The following is a 20,204-nucleotide window of genomic DNA, read 5'->3' as shown; positions in this document are numbered from 1 at the left end:
TGTTGATTATTTCCTTTGCATTTTTAGTAACCCAACGTATTTTTGCTTTTGTTGCTTCTGCTTTTGGGGCTTCCTTCTTTTTCCTCCACTCCAGTGTACTCATCCAGCAGACCTCTTAGCCCTTTAGTTGGTTCTGATTCAGGACAAAATTCCTCACAGCCAGAACTTCATGTTTCCTGGAAGTGCCCAAAGATTCACACAACAGCAAATCCTTATGCGTAAAGGCAAATCTTTAAAACATGCAAATTCTTCAAAGGGAAAATATGTCAAACAATTCTTTCTCTCACAGCATTGCCCACCTTTTATAGTAGAACTTTTGATCCTTGAGTATACTAAAAAAGTATTATTTAATGGAACACTACCTGAATAAGAGGTTAGCTCTCAAATCACAAGGTTCACCATGATTTCAGCTCATATAAAACTCAAGCCAGTGTTGCTGATAAGAAGGTAGTTCCCTTGCAAATGGTGACTCAGGGACTCTAGGCCCTTGTAAGTTGTGCCACTGCTGTCTTTGCCTCAAGCTAGAAAAAGAAAGAAAGAAAGAAAGAAAGGAAGAAAGAAAGAAGAAAGTGAAAGAAAGAAAGAAAGAAAGAAAGAAGAAAGTGAAAGAAAGAAAGAAAGAGAAAGAAAGAAAGAAAGAAAGAAAGAAAGAAAGAAAAAAAGGAAAAGGAAATGATATGGGAAGTTTGAAGAGGCCACACCTGGAATGGCAGATGTCACATCTGCTCACAGGCCTTTAGTGACACCTAACTACCAGTAAATCAGAAAATAATAGCCACCAAATGACACAGCATTGTATAAAATGTATTCTTAACTAGAAGCACCATATAATGGATGTCCAGCTAAAAAGGGTGTTTGCGAAAGAGATTGCTAGACTATGCAATACAAAATTTTGTCGCTTTCTAAAGTCTTACCAAAGGGTCCCTTTCTTTACGATTGGGACATCTTGGAGGGGAATAATAGGGAGAAGAGGTTAAAAGAAAAATAGAAAAAGAGAAAGAGATGAAGGAAACTCTTCAATACTGGAACAATGACACATGCTAGAAACCCTTTATAAAGTAAATTTGTAGCACATTATATGGGTAAAATCATCATATAACACAGTAAAGAAAGGGTCTGTCATGACCTTGAAAATGTAAAAATAAAATGCATTTGTTTGGGAGATGATAAGAGCCTCCAGATTTGAGAATAAGATTTTGCCTATTTGCCTATGATATTACCTTAAATCATCTGTTTCCAGGGACTAGAAGAGGTAATAATGGCCTTCTCTGTCTAATAAAGAGCACATAAGGACGTTATGGTATTTATATAAAATAGTGTCCCACCCAGACAACATAAAATCAAACTTCCTACTGTTGTCAGAATCACCTAAAATAGTCTGCATAGCATTACTTCCAAGGGGGCTCTCTGACCACCTCTGGAGCTCAGTCAACTCTAAAAGCAATTTTATTACTTTGGCAGTTTGAAGATATAGTAACTACTGTCATATTCATTTATGCTTAGGTCTAAAGTTGCAAAAAATAAATAAATTCACCCAGAATTGGTAGATTTGGAAACTGGATTTAGTGAATTTGGATTCACTCTTTTCTGAACATAGCTCACAATAAAGTGGACAAATAATAGACTAATAAAATTATCCCCAAGACGACTTTTCTCTCACTCCTGCATTGCTTACTCACATATCTGTAAATTAAAGTTTCATTTCCTTCATTCCAGGTATCCTGCAGATTTTGAGAAAAATAAAGGCCCCTCATGGAAAATTCAAGATTTTATGACAACTAATAAATAAATTCTTATTTATTAAAAATAATTTCTTTCTTAGCATGAGGTCAGTAAACTTAATGAAAAAAAATTATTGTATAAACAATATTAAAATGTACTAATTATGACAATTCGAACAAATCCCAGAGTGCACTGTATTATAGAATAAAGAGCTTGTTCCAGATGCTGCAAATATCTCAGTAGTTACTAAAATCAGGCCAAAGTACAATAGGATCAAATGTTTGAAAACCACACTGACTACAAATTTTTAGAACTGAATTGAAGGCTAACTAAAACTAAAAGCCAGAAAACACTATTATACAGATAGGTTGAAGTATGATTCTATCATCATACAGTTTTTTTCTCTATTACCACAAATTCATCAATTAACAAGTTGTTATCAAAAATTTATGTATACAACCATACAGTTTATAAAAGTAAAAGAAAATCTTTATGTTCTATTACCTAATAATCTCTATTTATAATATATATATATATAAGGTATATTTAACATATAAGATTTTGTACATATGCATATATTTACATGTGTGTATGTGTGTATATATGTACTTTTAATATCAAATTCTTCAAAAAAAGTAATGTTACACAGTCTATAGAAAATACAGTTTGTTTTACGTGAAACAGCTGGAAAGCTGAGTAGGATTTATTTAAATAGAGAATAGTAGAGAGACCTTTCCTTGTTAAAAAAAAAAAAAAAACCTAGATAAATTTAGTAAAGGGCATTCTGAGCAGATTTGTTTGACTGCAATGGAAGTTTTGTATTAAGAATAAAGGAATAGAAAGGTTAGAAAAAGAGGTGGAGATCACAGAGGGGAACCCCTGAAGACAAGGCTGAGGATAGCATTTGATCTTACAGAGAATAGGGAGATAGCATAGATTTTCAGCATTGTGTAACAAATATTATTGAGGTTGGATAGAAATCAATGGAAATGGTGCTATGCAGCAAAATAATACATAAAATACAATACACATTTGGTTTATGAAGACATCACTGGGTAGCCCTGTGTGGAATAAAAAGGAGTGGAAAGAGACCAGAGGTAGGAAGCTGATGCAGTATCAGATGTGTGATGGGCAAGGTAGAATGAAGAATGAAAAGAAAGGGCCAAATGAGACAGATATATAGTTCTATCACAAAGCTCCAATGAACTAGTAAATCCACATATTATTTCAACTATTTACATATGCAGTATTTCTCTTAGTTATATCAAGATTCCGTGAAAAAACAAGGAGCCAGGGTACAAAAATTAAACTTTGAGACTTTTTCTCCTTGAGCTCTATATATACTCTCATAAATACTCTCCTTGACTCCACTATTACATATTTTCATCATACCTTGTATTTTTCTTTTGTAGCATTTATTAACAGTTTGATAAATATTTGTATTACCTTATATGAAATATGAATGACCACACTACTAAAACATAAATGCTATAAGAATGCAATGTACATTTTCTCACCATTGTGTCCAACATATATTAAAGATCAATAATTTTTAACATTTTATTAGTTTATTTATCTTTTGAGAGATAGAGACAGAGAAGGGGAGGGGCAGAGACAGAGGGGGAGAGAGAATCCCAAACAGGCTCTGCACTGTCAGTGCAGATCTCGATGTGGGGCTTTAACCCACAAACCATGAGATCATGACCTGAGTGGAAATCAAGAGTTGGATTCTCAATCAACTGAGCTACCCAGGTGCCCCAAAGTGGAATATTTTTTTAATCTGATTATCCATTGCCATGTGGAGGATCAGAGTCATTTGGCAGCTTATTAGTTCTATGGGTTTTTTAAATAAATTTTCATAGTCATATCTGGCTCTGGAATAAATGCAAAATTATTATGGAGGAAGACTTCTTCTTTTGTAATGATATTCCAACACCTTTGAGCAAATTCTTGTCTTCAGCATCCAGTACGTTCATGCCACTATGGTCTTCTGTCATCACTAAAGAAAATCCGATAAAGTTAAATCACACATAATAATAAGACTACTTGCCTTTTAAAGATATCCAAAGAGAACAGGTCACTATATGATGATATTTGGGGCATTCCTGAGGTACACATTCCTAGAACCCACTCAAGCAACAGCTGTCCCTTATCATATTTATTATTTTTTCTAATAATAAAATAAAAATTACTAACTAAACTTACCTCAGTAATGCTTTGTAAATAGTGAGAAACAGATGGGCTATATGTCAACTTATACATCAGATAGATTTTCCTGATTGAATGAACATTCAGAATGAACAACAAAAGTATAACAAGGGCACAACTTACCAGTCCAAGGTATAAGGAAAAATATAAAGATCTGCTTTATTCATCTTCAAGGTGAGATATAAGGAATTCATCTTGTATTTGATTTCTGCTTTGGAATCATCTCATTCATTTACATATTTTGGCTGTCTAAATAGAAAGCTAGAACATAAGCAGAACAGAATTTTCTCTATAAATCCTACAAATAAAAGAAATAATGCTGGGGTGCCTTGGTGGCTCAGTCAGTTAAGCGTCTGACTTTGGCTAAGGTCGTGATCTCATGGTTTGTGAGTTCAAGCCCCACATGGGCTCTGTGCTGACAACTCAGAGCCTGGAGCCTGCTTCAGATTCTGTGTCCCCCTCTCTCTGCCCCTCTCCTGCTTGCTCTCTCTCTCTCTCTTTCTTTCTCTCTCTCAAAAATAAATAATAAAAAATGAAATAATGCTGAAATTTTGTCATTTAAGTAAATCATATTATGGTGGTCAGTTTACTAAGGAACATTACTTGAATATGAACACCTCTGAAGATAAGTATAACATTTTAAGTGCAATTATAAGGAATTCTACCCAAATTGATATTTTCCAAAAATATAGAATTGTTTTTTTTTCCTGATACATGCTTAAGCTATTTTCTGAATTAAAAAAATGCATTCTAGTTTATAATGAAAATGTAAGTTTAGATATAAGTTTTCTCATTAGATATTAAAAAATGCATTAGAGAAAGAAAAAAACAGAGCAATGTTTTTACAAATTATATAATGTAAAACAAAATACCCTTAATCTAAATTATAATCCATAATAGAGACTGTAATTTTCTACAGGAATAATGACTTATATTTGTTTATAAATAGTACCTTGAAGAGTTCTGTATTTAACTAAATGTCCAATGACAAATTTGATTGCCCGGATTGCATCTTCAGAATCTGATCGAAGACACAGGGTCAGGAGAACCATTTACCATGGTGATAGTGAAAGGTGGGATTGATGTGGCTTTAGCCTGGGATGTTTTAACTAAAAATGCTTAGTGGTAGCATCAGCAATGATATTTTATTATCTTTCAGAATTAGTGCATATGCTCCTCAAAGTGCTGTAGCCCAATGAGTATTGAATTAAAAGGGGGAATTTCAAGCCATATCCTTCACTAGAATATAACTCTTCCCAAAGTGTCAGTGTGAAAAATGTAATGCCAAAGTAAATTTGTAACCCTAAATTTCTTTGGAACAGAACATGCTTACATAGGTGTACCAAGGGAGAGAGAGAGAAATACATTAGATTTAAATGTAAGACCTTTCAATATCAACACTGGTTATAAATGACACCCAAGGTCATATATCTGAGATGTGGAAAGGGGAAAGGTTAGACTAATCTTTTACCATTTTCCTGACTTTTGTTGGACCTTGCGGATTCTGTTTAAAAACTGGTGCCATTTTCAGTTTCAGTTAAATTTTCCAGTTAGCAATTTGCTTTAGAAAGTGACAAAATTACAAGGTCAGAGAGATTGAATGAAACAGACTGATGAGGCAACATTTGAAAAAGGCAGGACAGATAGGATGAAAGGCATGTATCAGACAACCAGGTTATCTTTGTGATCCAGAGGCATAGCATAGAGATATATGTCCCTGATATAGCCTTCAGAATGAGAAATTTGGTTAATAGGTAAAGCTAGTGTAAGAGACCCAACCTTCTATTATTCATCATCTCACTGACAGAAAAGACAATAATATTTGTTAACCTCCTGCAATGTTATCTTTTTCTTTCTTGCAGTATCTTTCGTTTATGAATTTATTTTCTTACCTTATTCTTTCTCTCATTTTTATACAAAGTTGTATGGACAAATATTTCCCCAAATGCTGCATTTCCCTTTTGCAGTAGTCATTCTAGATGTTCATAAATATTCTGACTCTATCCTCAGGACATGGTGGGACTATACCTCCCTGCTGTCTTGAAATTAGGTATAGCCATGTGACTTGCTTTGGCCAATGAAATGTGGGCATAAGGTATCAGTGTCATTTCTTGGGGGAATTTTAATAACCAGAGACAGCTTTCCCATGTTCTCATACCCTTTGCTACCAAGACCATGAGAAGCAACTCTTACAGCCTAAGTAATGAGTTTGAAGACAGTGAATACCAGAGCCTCCAGCTATTCTTCAATCAACATGTATAGGAGGAAGAGGGAAAAGGCCCTTTGTGGTTTTTAGATATTGAGATTTAGCGTTCACGTGTTATTGTAACCTGGTACATATGACCCATAATAACTACACTGATGCAATGAATAATAGAGATATATATTCATTAATAGTAGAGAAATTCTAGCTTAAAACATAAATTTATGATTCATATTACTAGACACAAATGCAGCAAGCATCACTGCATTGTGATGCTTGCACTGCATTGTGCAATTCAGTTTCTTCTAAATTAGTCCAGTGTTAAAACTGAAAATTTTTGAAATCTGCTTAGAGAAATGATCGGATACCTGCTGAAATTATCTTTTTTGTATAGTGTTATGAAACTTTGGCAATTATATTTTCTATTCTTCATGATCAAGGTAATAAAAACATAAGAAGATGGAAAATAAGTGGAACACACCTTTCTTTATTTGAAACCGTTTAACTCATTTTGAGATTGCTCAAATGGCACAATTAATTTTAAAGATTTTTTTTTTCAACGTTTATTTATTTTTGGGACAGAGAGAGGCAGAGCATGAACGGGGGAGGGGCAGAGAGAGAGGGAGACACAGAATCGGAAACAGGCTCCAGGCTCTGAGCCATCAGCCCAGAGCCTGACGCGGGGCTCGAACTCACGGACCGTGAGATCGTGACCTGGCTGAAGTCGGTCGCTTAACCGACTGCGCCACCCAGGCGCCCCACACAATTAATTTTAAAGATAAGAAGATTGAAATTTTCAACTTTATAGTTATGACATAATTTTAAGCTGAATACAAAATAATACAATTGGAGGGTGAAGAGTGCCCTTATGATGGGTAATTTACTAACACCTCCACTTAATGATACCTTGAAAAATTAAGTGCACTGCAAGCATCAAGTGATGTATCTATCTCAAACAGAAGACAATCAAAACAACATTGGAACAAATTTTTTTTATTACTTCCACGTTAGCCATTATAGAATAACATAGAGAACTATATTCCTTATTTATTCTGATTTGAGTCTTTTATTCTTGCAGTCAAATCTCATCCTCTCTCCAGTGTTATCCAAAAGATCTTTCCGTGATTAGAGAGATCTTTTCTACAATATTGTGGCTACTGTTAAGCCCTTGGAATGTGGCTACTGTTACAGAAGAACTGAATTTTTAGTTTTATTTATTTTAATTAATTTATATATTGCTAGCGATGACCATGTCAACAGTGCAACCTGAAACTAGGGATGGGTCTTGAAGGTCACAAATAAAAGTTTGAAAAGTACCAGCACCAAAATCTTCACATTCAGAGCCTCAGAACTGCCTAAAGTTTAGTTAAGGGTATGAGGGGCACAATTGAAGGAGGTTTTGCCATTGGAGAATTATTATATTGCAAATAACAATACTAAATTTATTTTGCCTCTTGCAGTTGTTTTGGGTATGGAATTTAAACTGCGAGCATAATTTTCCCCATTTCTTTTTAAAAAGGAGAGGCCATGTTCTTGTCAAGAAACAGACTCCCACAGTCCTTAATACATTTTTTTTTGCAAACATGACATTATAAATGTTTCAAATTACTTTTACTTTTACTTCAAATAAAAATTATATTGGTTCCCTAGATTTTGTTTCTACCCAAGTTCAAGAGTCTTCATGTATGTAAAATTTGGAGGATTTTTTAATTTTTTTTTTGCCAAAAAAATAGTATTGTGCATAGTATTATGTTATCAACTAATGAATGTCACCTTACTAGACTTCTGAAATCTTTGCCTACCTCCCAAATTTTCAAGTAGAGCCAATTGAGATATAATATGTACCTTTCAGTCTACCTTGGATCTGTATTCTTGATCTGTTTGAAACTGCCGTTCATGTGAGTATCTACCCTATTTTCCCACTAAACGTTGAAGGATAGGTAAAAGTGTTTTATCTTTGGGTAGGCACCCAAGGTTTTATATTTTAACAATTTAAATGAAACTACTAGGTGTGGTTCATGATGTCAGATCAAAAACAGATATTGTTATATTTGTGAGACAACTTCAAAATTTGGAACATAATATTTGTATAAAATTATTTTCTTGATTAAGTGTATTGTTGTGGGAAACTCACAGAAAGGATTGGACACTTCATAGTAATTAATATTAGACCTGCAGGCTGTAGTTGATCTGGCACTGATACACATTTGCTGATATCCATCTGTTTAATTTATTTGTATTTGGATCACCTTCCAAAGTGTCTGTTTTATGTCAAAGTGTCTGTTTATAGTCAAAACAGTTTGTGGCAGGGTAAGTTTTTAAATATTTTCCTTAGCCTCCATCTTAAATAACTTGATCTTCTAAAAATCATGTCACATGTTAAATTTTATTTTATCTTTTTTAATAGAATTTTTATTTGATAAACTATCACATTAACAGAATACCCTCAGTGGCTTCCTTGCTGCCCATTTTTTATAACTGCTTAGTGTGATGTGTAAAAAGTTCTTCATACTCGAGACTAACCTTACTTTCCAGCCCCCTGTTACAGCCGTTCCCTCATTCTTCTCAGAATTTACCTATCAGTCCTTGAAAACTTTTCTGTCTCAACTATTTAGAGAGTTCTACCTCTTCCCCCATTTAGCAAATTCTCTCTCATCTTTCAAGACTAAGATTGTATATCATCTAACCCATTCATTCAGCAAAAAAGATAATAAATATTTGCTTTGTGTGTCAGGCACTCTGCTTAGTGCTTTATAAATTATATTACTTAATCTTCACAACTGCTGTATGAAGTAGATGTTAATGTTATCATGATTTTACAAAGATAAATGACCACCACCCATTTTTCCTTACCACTTTCCAAGAACTCCCAGTCACCCACCCTCCAATCTTACTGTCTGGGGAAGCTCCATGGATATTATGCCTCTGTTATTGGATGGCACGGATAATTCAACATCTACCACCAGTCAGTTCCTCTAGAATCTCCTCATCTCCAGCAGTCAAATCTCAAAGACTAAATGAATATTGTAGACTGCTATAGAGTTAGAGTAAGAAAGAAAGCTCTGATTAATGTGACACAACCTGTTTTCATCCTAAAATCCCAAGTTGAAGTTCAGGTCAGTTTATTAACAAAATGGATTTGGTTACTGCTGTGCATTTCCTATGCACCAGTTATAAGCTGTCCTGTCATTTTACTCCAGTCAACTATTAGGGATAATTAAGGAGCAAAATATTATTCATATTCACATTTCATATCACAATCAGTGACATAAAACATTTATTGACCACTATATGTGCAAGAGCATCTGCAATATATATCTTATTATATGTATAGTATGCACATACATATAATGTGATTTGTGATTGAATAACAAGAAATCAGAAGCCTGGAGAGAGCACTGTGTTGGGAGAAGTTGAGAAATATGTTTTGAGACATGTTATTTCTGGACTGTTATGGCAGATCTAACAAAAGGTGATGTCCTAAAGATTTAACAACAGCAACAACAACAACAAAAACAGAAACATTGGGGCCAGAGAAGTAGAATGCTCTGTCTTGTTTCTTTCCCCCAATATGCCAAGAAACTGTAAAATGTCACCTTTATACCAATAAAGCTTTGGTAAAAGACCTATATTTTAATGTTATAATATGATTTTTAAATAATATAACTTTGGTGACATGAGAGATTGTTCTCTTTCTTTATACATGATTTAAAACTATTGTTTAAATGGAAAACTGGATTTGTTTAAAATGATATTATGAAGGGTTTTTTTTTTCGTTTCAAAGCACAGAAGCAAGAAATCTATTCCTATGTGCACCAGTGAGGTTTGCATGGAGAAAATTCTGGTTCTACATTCTACATTCACATACTATCTTGAGCCATTCATATGAAAAATTCAGGCCAATGGCCGCAAGAGAGATGGAGGAGAGAATGTGTTGGATAGATCTGTCTGAAGCCATTACCACTTTTGAAAAAGAAAAACCTCTGCCTGATCCTCCATTCTGCCAGTGCCCTGAGATAGTCCCTCAGCCAGTATAACAGTAAAACTTCCTGGCATCTGGCCCAATCTTGGACTCCAGACATGTATTGTTCTGATCTGAAAAAGTCACATATGGAATCTATCAGTACAGCAAGCAAAGGAAAGAATGTAAGAGCATTAGTCCCCCTGACTGATGCGTCAGCAGAATTCATTCATAATTCATTCATCCAACACAGTTTTATATAAAAGAGAAAGCACATTTTAAATTTTACCTTGCTGGAAGAGACACTAAAGTTATCAATGAACCATTTAAACAAAAAGAAGTCACCCCTATATTTATGATATGTAATTACAACTTTTAAAACACCCCATGAAATGTGGGAGATTTTCTATCAAATAAAAAATAAATTTAATGGTTATAAATTAGACTTGGATGAGTGCAAACATACATAATGTATTCAGGTATCACTGGTTACTAGTTTAAATATAAAAGTTAATTTAAATATATATATATATATACACATATATATGTGTATATATATGTGTATATATATATATATATATATGAACTTGGTTATCTGTGAAGAGAAAGAATAAACTTTTTTCCTGGGCATGAACAAAAATAACCTCTGGCAGCCAAGTAGAAAGTATAATTGCCTATTATAAGTTTACTTTCCTCCTTATAATAGTAAAATAATATACTTTTGTGTATATATATTTATTTTTGTATATTTTTGTGTAATATGCTTTTGTTTGTTATTATTCTTGACAAATCTCATCTTTGAGAGAAAGTCCTAAATTATTTTAGTTGTAGATTTTGCATATTTCTTCTGGCAAGTATGAGTGGCTGATAGAAAGCGAAATATAAGATTTAAGGTAACTTTAAAGAGAAAGCATTGGCATATAGCAAAGCAAATGGATCACAAATTCCAAGTAGCTCTTTGGGGATAACTGAACAAATTGAATTGCCTGCCTTAAAAACACATCACAGATGGCAGGTGAGGAAATTCTGTTTCCTTGACATTTTTTTAGTCAGTAAATGTGTCTATCAAAGTCACATAATTACAACACTATTTCATTGGCTGAGCTTGTATTCAGTGGGAAAAAAGTAAGAGCATGCTGAGATAAGCAAATGCTTGTTTTCTCTTAGCAGAGGAAATTCTGTCTTATTTTTTCTTAGATTTTATTCAAGAACATACCTATTAGAATTACTATGCACCAAGGGGACCAACATGTCAGAGAAGTAGGGGGATCCATACTTCCCACGTTTCTCAAATGACGAGGGGTTGAAGCCAAAGGACTTTGAATACCAAAGGTCTGGGAGGAAAGGGACTGAGTCCACCAGTGAGACACCAGGATAACCTGATGGGCCATAGGGCTACTTCAAGGAACAAATCAAAGCACACTTTGTGGACGGTCCAAAACATCACTAAGAGTAGAGAAATAAAATAACCAAAGTCACAACAACCAAAGTGAGCAAGTTATACACTCCAAAAAATAACTCCTGAAGGACCAGACCTTAGACAGTGTATGATGCCCCTTTGATATAGCAGTGCTTGCAGGTGCAAAGCACGTAACAAGCTTGTAAAACTCATAAGGGACAGAAAGCTAGTCAAATGATAAAATGGTAGAATTCTCTTCAAAAGGAATTCCAGGAAGAAATGACAGTTAAAGAATGGATCAAAACAGACATAAGCAATATAACTGAGCAAGAATTTAGAATAATAGACATAAGATTCATCGCTGGAGTTGAAAAGAGCATAGAAGACAGCAAAGAATACATTGCTGCAGAGATCAAGGAACTAAAAAATTGTCATGATGAATTAAAAAAATGTTAAATAAACTAGAGGCAGTGACAGTGCGGATTGAAGAGGCAGAGGGGAGAATAGGTGAATTAGAGACAAAATTATGGAAAAAGGAAGCTGAGCAAAAGAGAGATAAAAACAATCCTGGATCACAAAAAAAATATGAGAACTAAATAATTCAATCAATGGAATAATATCTGTATCATAGGATTTCCAGAAGGAAAGAGAGAAAAAGGGGCTGAAGGTGTACTTTAAATCATAGCTGAGAACTTCCCCAATCTGGGGAAAGAAGCAGACATTAAATCCAAGAGGCACAGAGAACTCCCTTTGGACATAACTTGAAACCATCTTCTGCACAACATATCATATGAAACTGGCAAAATACAAGGATAAAGAGAGAATTCTGAAAGCAGCAAGGGATAAATGGGCCTCAACATACAAAGGTAGACACATAAGGGTAGTATCAGATCTATCTACTGAAATTTGGCAGGCCAACAAAGAATAGCAGGAAATCTTCAATGTGATGAACAGGAAAAATATGCAGCCAAGAATCCTTTATCCAGCAAGCATGTCATTCATAATAGAAGGAGAGATAAAGGTTTTCCCAAACAAACAAAAACTGGAGGAATTCATTACCACTAAACCAGCTCTACAAGAGATCCTAACGGGGATTCCGTAGGTGAAATATTGCAAGGACCACAAATTATGAAAGACATCACTGCACCCATGAAACCTACAGATAACACAATGATTCTAAACCCATATCTTTCAATAATAATACTGAATGTAAATGGACTAAAAGCTCCAATCAAAAGACATAGGGTATCAGAATGGATAAAAAACAAGACTCACATATTTGCTGTCTACAAGAGACTCATTTTAGACCTGAGGGCATCTTCAGATTGAAAATAAGGGGATGGAGAAACCTATCATGCCACTGGAAGTCAAAAGAAAGCTGGAGTAGCCATACTTATATCAGACTAACAGGACTTCAAATTAAAGACTATAACAAGAGATGAAGAAGGACATTATAAAAGGGTCTATCCATCAGGAAGAGCTAACAATTATAAATATCTATCCGCTGAATTTGAGAGCACCCAAATATATAAAACAATTGCAAACATAAGCAATCTTATTGGTAAGAATGTGGTAATTGCAAGGGAATTTAATACTCCACTTACAGTGTTGGATAGATCATCTAGACAGAGAATCGGTAAATGAAACAATGGTCCTGAATGATACATTGGACCAGATGGACTTGACAGATATATTTAGAACTCTGCATTCCTAAAGCAGCAGAATATACTCCCGACTCGAGTGAACATGGAACATTCTCCAAAATAGATCATATACTAAGTCACAAAACAACCCTCAATAAATATAAAAGAATTGATATCATACCATGCACACTTTCAGATCACAATGCTATGAAACTTGAAATCAACCATAGGAAAAAGTCTGGAAAACCTCCAAAAGCATGGAGGTTAAAGAACACCCTACTAAAGAAGGCATGGGTCAACCAGGCAATTAGAGGAGAAATTAAAAGATATATGGAAACAAATGAAAATGAAAACACAGCAATCCAAATGCTTTGGGATGCAACAAAGGCTGTCCTAAGAGGAAAATACATTGCAATCCAAGCCTATCTCGAGAAACGAGAAAAATCCCAAATACAAAACCTAACAGCACACCTGAAGAAACTAGAAGTAGAAGAGCAAACACCCCCCAAACCCAGCAGCAGAAGAAAAATCAGAACAAAAATAAAATTCAGAACAAAAATAAACAATATAGCATCAAAAAAACCCAGTAGAACAGATTAATGAAACTAAGAGTTGTTTTTTTCTTTTTTTTTTTTTTTTGAAAAAAAAATGTATGAATCTCTAGCAGGCTTCACAAAAAGAAAAGAGAGAGGACCCAAATAGATAAAATAACAAATGAAAACGGATTCATTACAACCAATCCCTCAGATATACAAGCAATTTTCAGGAAATACTATTAAAAATTATATGCCAACAAACTGGACCACCTAGAAATGGCCAAATTCCTAAACACTAACACACTACCAAAACTCAAACATGAAGAAATAGAAAATTTGAATCAGCCCATAACTAGTGAAGAAATTGAATCAATTATCAAGAATCCCCCAACAAATAAGAGTCCAGGACCAGATGGCTTCCCTGGGGAATTCTACCAGACATTTAAAGCAGAGTTAATACTTATTCTTCTCAAGCTGTTCCAGAAAATAGAAAGGAAAGGAAAACTTCGAGATTCATTCTATGAAGCCAGCATTACTTTGATTCCCAAACCTGACAGAGACCCAGAAAAAAAAAGTGAGAGAGAGAGCTACAGGCCAATATCCCTGATGAATATGGATGCAAAAATTTTCAACAATATACTAGCAAGTAAAATTCAACAGCATATAAAAAGAACTATTCAGCATAATCAAGTCAGATTCATTTCTGGGTTGCAGAGCTGGTTCAATATTCTCAAATCAGTCAATGTGATACATCACATTAATAAAAGAAAGAATAAGAACCATATGGTCCCATCAATAGATGCAGAAAGAGCATTTGACAAAATACAGCATCCTTTCTTAATAAAAACCCTCAAGAAAGTTGGGATAGAAGGAACACACTTAAACATCATAAAAGCCATATATGAAAAGCCCACAGCTAATATCATCCTCCATGGGGAAAAACTGAATACTTTCCCCCTGAGATCAGGAACCCGACAGGGATGTCCCCTCTCACCACTGTTGTTTAACATAGTGTTGGAAGTCCTAGCATCAGCAGACAACAAAATGAAATAAAAGGCATCAAAACTGGCAAAGATGAAGTCAAATTTTCACTTTTCACAGACGGCATGATACTTTACATGGAAAACCCATTAGACTCCACCAAAAATCTGCTAGAACTGATACATGAATTCAGCAAAGTTGCAAGGTACAGAAATCTGTTGCGTTTTTATACACCAATAATGAAGCAACAGAAAGAGAAATAAAGAAACTGATCCCATTCACAATTGCACCAAGAAGCATAAAATACCTACGAATAAACCTAACCAAAGATGTAAAAGATCTGTATGCTGAAAACTATAGAAAGCTTATGAAGGAAATTGAAGAAGACACAAAAAAATGGAAACCATTCCATGCTCATGGATTGGAAGGATAAATATTGTTAAAATGTCAATACTACCCAAAGCAATCTACACATTCAATGCAATCCCAGTCAAAATTGTACCAGCATTCTTCTCAAAACTAAGACAAACAATCCTAAAATTTGTATGGAACCACAAGAGACCTCAAATAGCCAAAGTAATATTGAAAAAGAAAACCAAAGTGGGAGGCATCACAATCTTAGACTTTAGCCTCTACTACAAAGCTGTAATCATTAAGACAGTATGGTATTGGCACAAAAAAAGACACATAGACCAATGGAAAAAATAGAGAACCCAGAACTGGACCCACAAATGTATGGCCAACTAATCTTTGACAAAGCAGGAAAGAGTAGCCAATGGAAAAAAGACAGTCTTTTTAACAAGTGGTGCTGGAAGAACTGGACAGCAACATGCAGAAGAATGAACCTAGACCACTTTCTCACACCATTCACAAAAATAAACTCAAAATGGAGAAAGGACCGGAATGTGAGACAGAAAACCATCAAAACCCTAGAAGAGAAAGCAGGAAACAACTTCTTTGACCTCAGCAGCAGCAATCTCTTACTCGACACATCTCCAAAGGCAAGGGAATTAAAAGCAAAAATGAACCATTGGGACCTCATCAAGATAAAAAGCTTCTGCACTGCAAAGGAAACAATCAACAAAACTAAAGGGCAACTGACAGAATGGGAAAATATATTTGCAAATGACATATCACATAAAGGGCTAGCATCTAAATCTATAAAGAACTCACCAAACTCCAAACCTGATAAATAATCCAGTGAAAAAATGGGCAGAAGACATGAATAGACACTTTTCCAAAGAAGACATCCAGATGGCCAACAGATACATGAAGTGATGCTCAATGTCACTCATCATCAGAGAAATAGAAATCAAAACCACACTGAGATACCACCTCACACCAGAGTGGCTAAAGTGAAGAAATCAGGAGACTATTGATGCTGGTGAGGATGTGGAGAGAAGAGAAACCTCTTGAACTGTGGGTGGGAACACAAACTGGTGCAGCCACTCTGGAAAACAGTGTGGGGTTTCCACAAAAAATTAAAAATAGAACTCCCCTATGACCCAGGAATAGCACTGCTAGGAATTTACCCAAGGGATACAGGAGTGCTGATGCATAGGGCACATGTACCCCAATGTTTATAGCAGCACTTTTTTTTTTAAATTTTTTTAATGTTTATTTATTTTTGAAGGAGAGAGAGAGAGAGACAGAGTGTGAGTGGGGGAAGGACAGAGAGAGAGGAATACACAGAATCTGAAGCAGACTCATGCTCTGAGCTATCAGCACAGAGCCCGACTTGGGGCCGAGCTCACAAAACACGAGATCATGACCTGAACCGAAGTCAGACGCTTAACAGACTGAGCCACCCAGGCGCCCCTATAGCAGCACTTTCAACAATAGCCAAATTATGGAAAGAGCCTAAATGTCCATCAACTGATGAATGGATAAAGATGTGGTGGTTTATATATGCAATGGCAATGAGAAAGAATGCAATAATGCCATTTGCAGCAACATGGATGGAACTGGAGGGTATTATGCTAAGTGAAATAAGTCAGTCAGAGAAAGAAAACCATATGCTTTCACTCATAGGTGGATCTTGAGTATCTTAACAGAAGACCATGGGGGAAGGGGATGGGAAAAAAAAAAGTTACAAACAGAGAGGGAGAGAGGCAAACCATAAGAGACTGTTAAATACAGAGAACAAACTGAGTGTTGATCATGGGGATGGGGGAGAGTGTATAGTGGGTGATGGACATTGAGGAGGGCCGTTGTTGGGATGAGCACTGGGTGTTGTATGGAAGCCAATTTGACAATAAATTATATTTAAAAAAAAGAATTACCATGCATCAGTGCCTAAGAATTTTGGGGGTGAGCATTCAGGACCTGGGTTCTAGTGGGTCCTGATCCAGAATGAGTCCAACTTGCTTTTTTACCTCGAATAAATCACTTTCTCAAATGTCCACTGCTTGTTGTGCAAAACGAAGAGGTAAATAATGTTCTTCCCAACTGTCAAGTGTTATGAATATACTGTCTTATTTACACCATAGAGTTCTTCTGTGAGAAGAAAAATACTGAAATACAAAACCTATGAAGTTTCCTAACCTAACACTATCTATCTCAAAACAATGTTTTTGACAGGATTACATGAAATAATATGGCTAAAACATCTAGCACATAGCATATACTAAGCAAATATTAATCTCTTTCCCCCAATATCTTATTCTAGTAAAATCTCTATCATCTGAAAAGATCTTTGTGCCAGGTCTAATAGCTGCCACTATGATTACTAAAGTTGAGATAATAGGATTCATGAGTTCTCAGTCTAAAATTATCATTGAAAAAGCAGTTCACTAACTTTTGCAGGACATTTTTGTTAAGAATAGTATTCTATTTCAACATACTAAGTGTTATATTGCATCTACACTTTACTTAGCAAAATAATGATTTGTTATTCAAAAAGTGAATATTATTCAGTTGGAGAAGGGAATGAAAGAGTTGATTGAATAGAGTGCCTCTCTGGTCAATCATTAATATATATCTCAGGCTGTGGGTTTCATTAGACTACATTTGAGAACCTGACTCTTGTTACTGGACCAAAGTGGGTTCTCTCCTTGGTGAGTTATAGATGGAGACCACACCAGGTGGAGTTACCTCACAAGTCATGTTTATTTATACAAATAAGGAGATTATAGCAAATAATATCTAAAGCCAGGGCTCCAGGAACAGTGGTAAGCAGGCTCCTTTTATTTGGGCTTGTCATGAATATTCAGAAGGGCATTTTAAGATCATAATAAAGCTAAGGTAACTGTCAGACACTTTCTGATTCGTCTACACAGGCTTCATCCTTAAGTGTTTCTTTTTCTGTTGCAGCTATTTGTTAGTTCTTTTCTTAAAGATGAAATTGACAGCTAGGCAGAAACTTCTGAAAGTATTCTGAGTTCAGAGAATCAATCCTGAGTTCAAGGGGTGGAGTGTTCCCAGTGATACTCTCTGTGATATTGACTTGAATCTCTGTAACAAAATCCGATTATGCATTCAATATGAACTGGAAAAATTTTCCTAACTAGTTGAACCTCAGGGTTGTTTTTTCCCATCCTTATAATGGGCATAGGAATACTTTATAGAGGTTTGTCTACATTGAAGATAATATCTAATGTGTCAATGCTATGATATAAAATAATATGGTAACTACCTTTACATTTTGTGTTATTTTGAGGATATCATGTGCCACGTGTTGTTCAAAATAACTGCTTTAAATTGATTTATGTATTGATATCTCTGAACATATGCTTTTGGGGGATTGCAGGAGATTCCCTCACTATCATTGGACTAGACTCTTATTTATAGCAGAAGGAAGGTTGCTGACCTTCATTCACTATGATTCTGAATTCCTTGCGATCAGTACAAAACAAAGATGGGAAAGGCTATAAAAGCAGATATAAAGATAGCACTGCTTATTTAGACTATAATATCTTTTAACCATGCCTATCTGTTATTATTTCGTGATGGACATATGGAAATGCTATTGATATAAAATGCAAATGACTCTTTGAGTCAATAATAAATTACCGGTACAAGCTATTCAATAACAGGGAATTGATTTGAAACCAGGGAGCATTTTAGACTTATCTATTCTCTTCAGCTGTGCAGAATTAATGGGGATTTGTAATTGCTTTGAATTTTAACTAATACATCTTTTTCATTTGGAAACTGATTTATATTAGTGTCATATTTTATAGTTTGCAAAATTACCTGAGCATTCATAGGTTGACAGAATTGACCATAATCAAAGGCTTTGGAATACAATACATCATTTTAGTGGGTAGAATGTGTTTCTCTATTCAAGAATGTCCTTCTTGTCTTTAAATATTTCTTATATATAATTGCTAAGAATTTCTATTTTAATTGTAAAATGGACATGGAAATAGCTTTTAGTAACTAAAAAACATCCACATGTACTGTTTATATTTTTTCCAATTACGTTATTTGTCTAGGAAGAAGTTGAAAACCTGTGGCTAGCATTTTAAATCTCTATTTCATAGACCATAGAAATGTTCCACATTAACCATAGCAGAATGTGAGCTTCTAGTTTCCTTTTTAAAAGACTGTTAAAAAAAATCTGATACATTCTCTGAATTTCACTCACCAAGTAACAGGGTAATATTTTATGAAAAACAAGAGGCACAAGAATATTCTCCAAAGAGATAATTCTAAACTGTTATTTGGCTTGGTTTGGAACTGTCCAATAGCATAAACAAAGTATTATGCTATTTTCAGCTGAAAACAGGTTAAGTTAGAAACACATATTACTACAGCAAAAACAGATCCATTTGTCCATGGTTATTCATTTACATTTCTCCTTGGGGGTTCCTTAGAAGCAAATAATATGCAAACAGCTGCAAGCTTATTGTTATGCTATTATTGTTATTTGGTGATTGCCATTTACATGTAAATTACTACTGGAAAAGTACAACTTCTCTTCACTAGTAACCAGACAACAAAACAGTTCTTACAAAGCTGTCCGGGATTGGTTATTCAAAACTTCTTCCTTAAGGATTCATTTTTTAGAGTATTTTTCACTTTTGCATTTCCTAAAAAAATTTTTTTAAAAGCAATTTTGGAGCGAATAAAATAAGAGAACAACTTCATCCTGATTCTGAGGTGGAATAAACCATTTTAAATGTTTTTTTTTTTATTTTATGTTTAAAAACATTTAAAAAATTTTTTTTCAATGTTTACTTATTTTTGGGACAGAGAGAGACAGAGCATGAACGGGGGAGGGGCAGAGAGAGAGGGAGACACAGAATCGGAAACAGGCTCCAGGCTTTGAGCCATCAGCCCAGAGCCCGACGCGGGGCTCGAACTCACGGACCGCGAGATCGTGACCTGGCTGAAGTCGGACGCTTAACCGACTGCGCCACCCAGGCGCCCCAATGTTTAAAAACATTTTAAAATGTTATGTTTATTTTTGAGAGAGAGACAGAGTATGAGTGGGGGTGGGGCAGAGAGTGAGGGAGACATAGAATCCCAAGTAGGTCCAGACTCTGGGCTCTCAACACAGAGTCTGATGCAGGGCTTGAACTCATGAACAGTGAGATCATGACCTGAG

General features: G+C 35.1%; 1 protein-coding gene across 1 annotated transcript in view; it reads left to right on the top strand.

The window, feature by feature from the left end:
- CNTN5 (contactin 5) overlaps positions 1 to 20,204 on the top strand; it is a 552,161-nt gene that overhangs the window by 307,983 nt on the left and 223,974 nt on the right. The window lies entirely within an intron of this gene.

Source organism: Prionailurus viverrinus, chromosome D1 (genome assembly GCF_022837055.1).
Source record: "Prionailurus viverrinus isolate Anna chromosome D1, UM_Priviv_1.0, whole genome shotgun sequence".
NCBI classification, from domain to species: domain Eukaryota; kingdom Metazoa; phylum Chordata; class Mammalia; order Carnivora; family Felidae; genus Prionailurus; species Prionailurus viverrinus.
The sequence above is the reverse complement of the archived record's forward strand: the minus strand, read 5'-3'. Positions and strand labels throughout refer to the sequence as shown.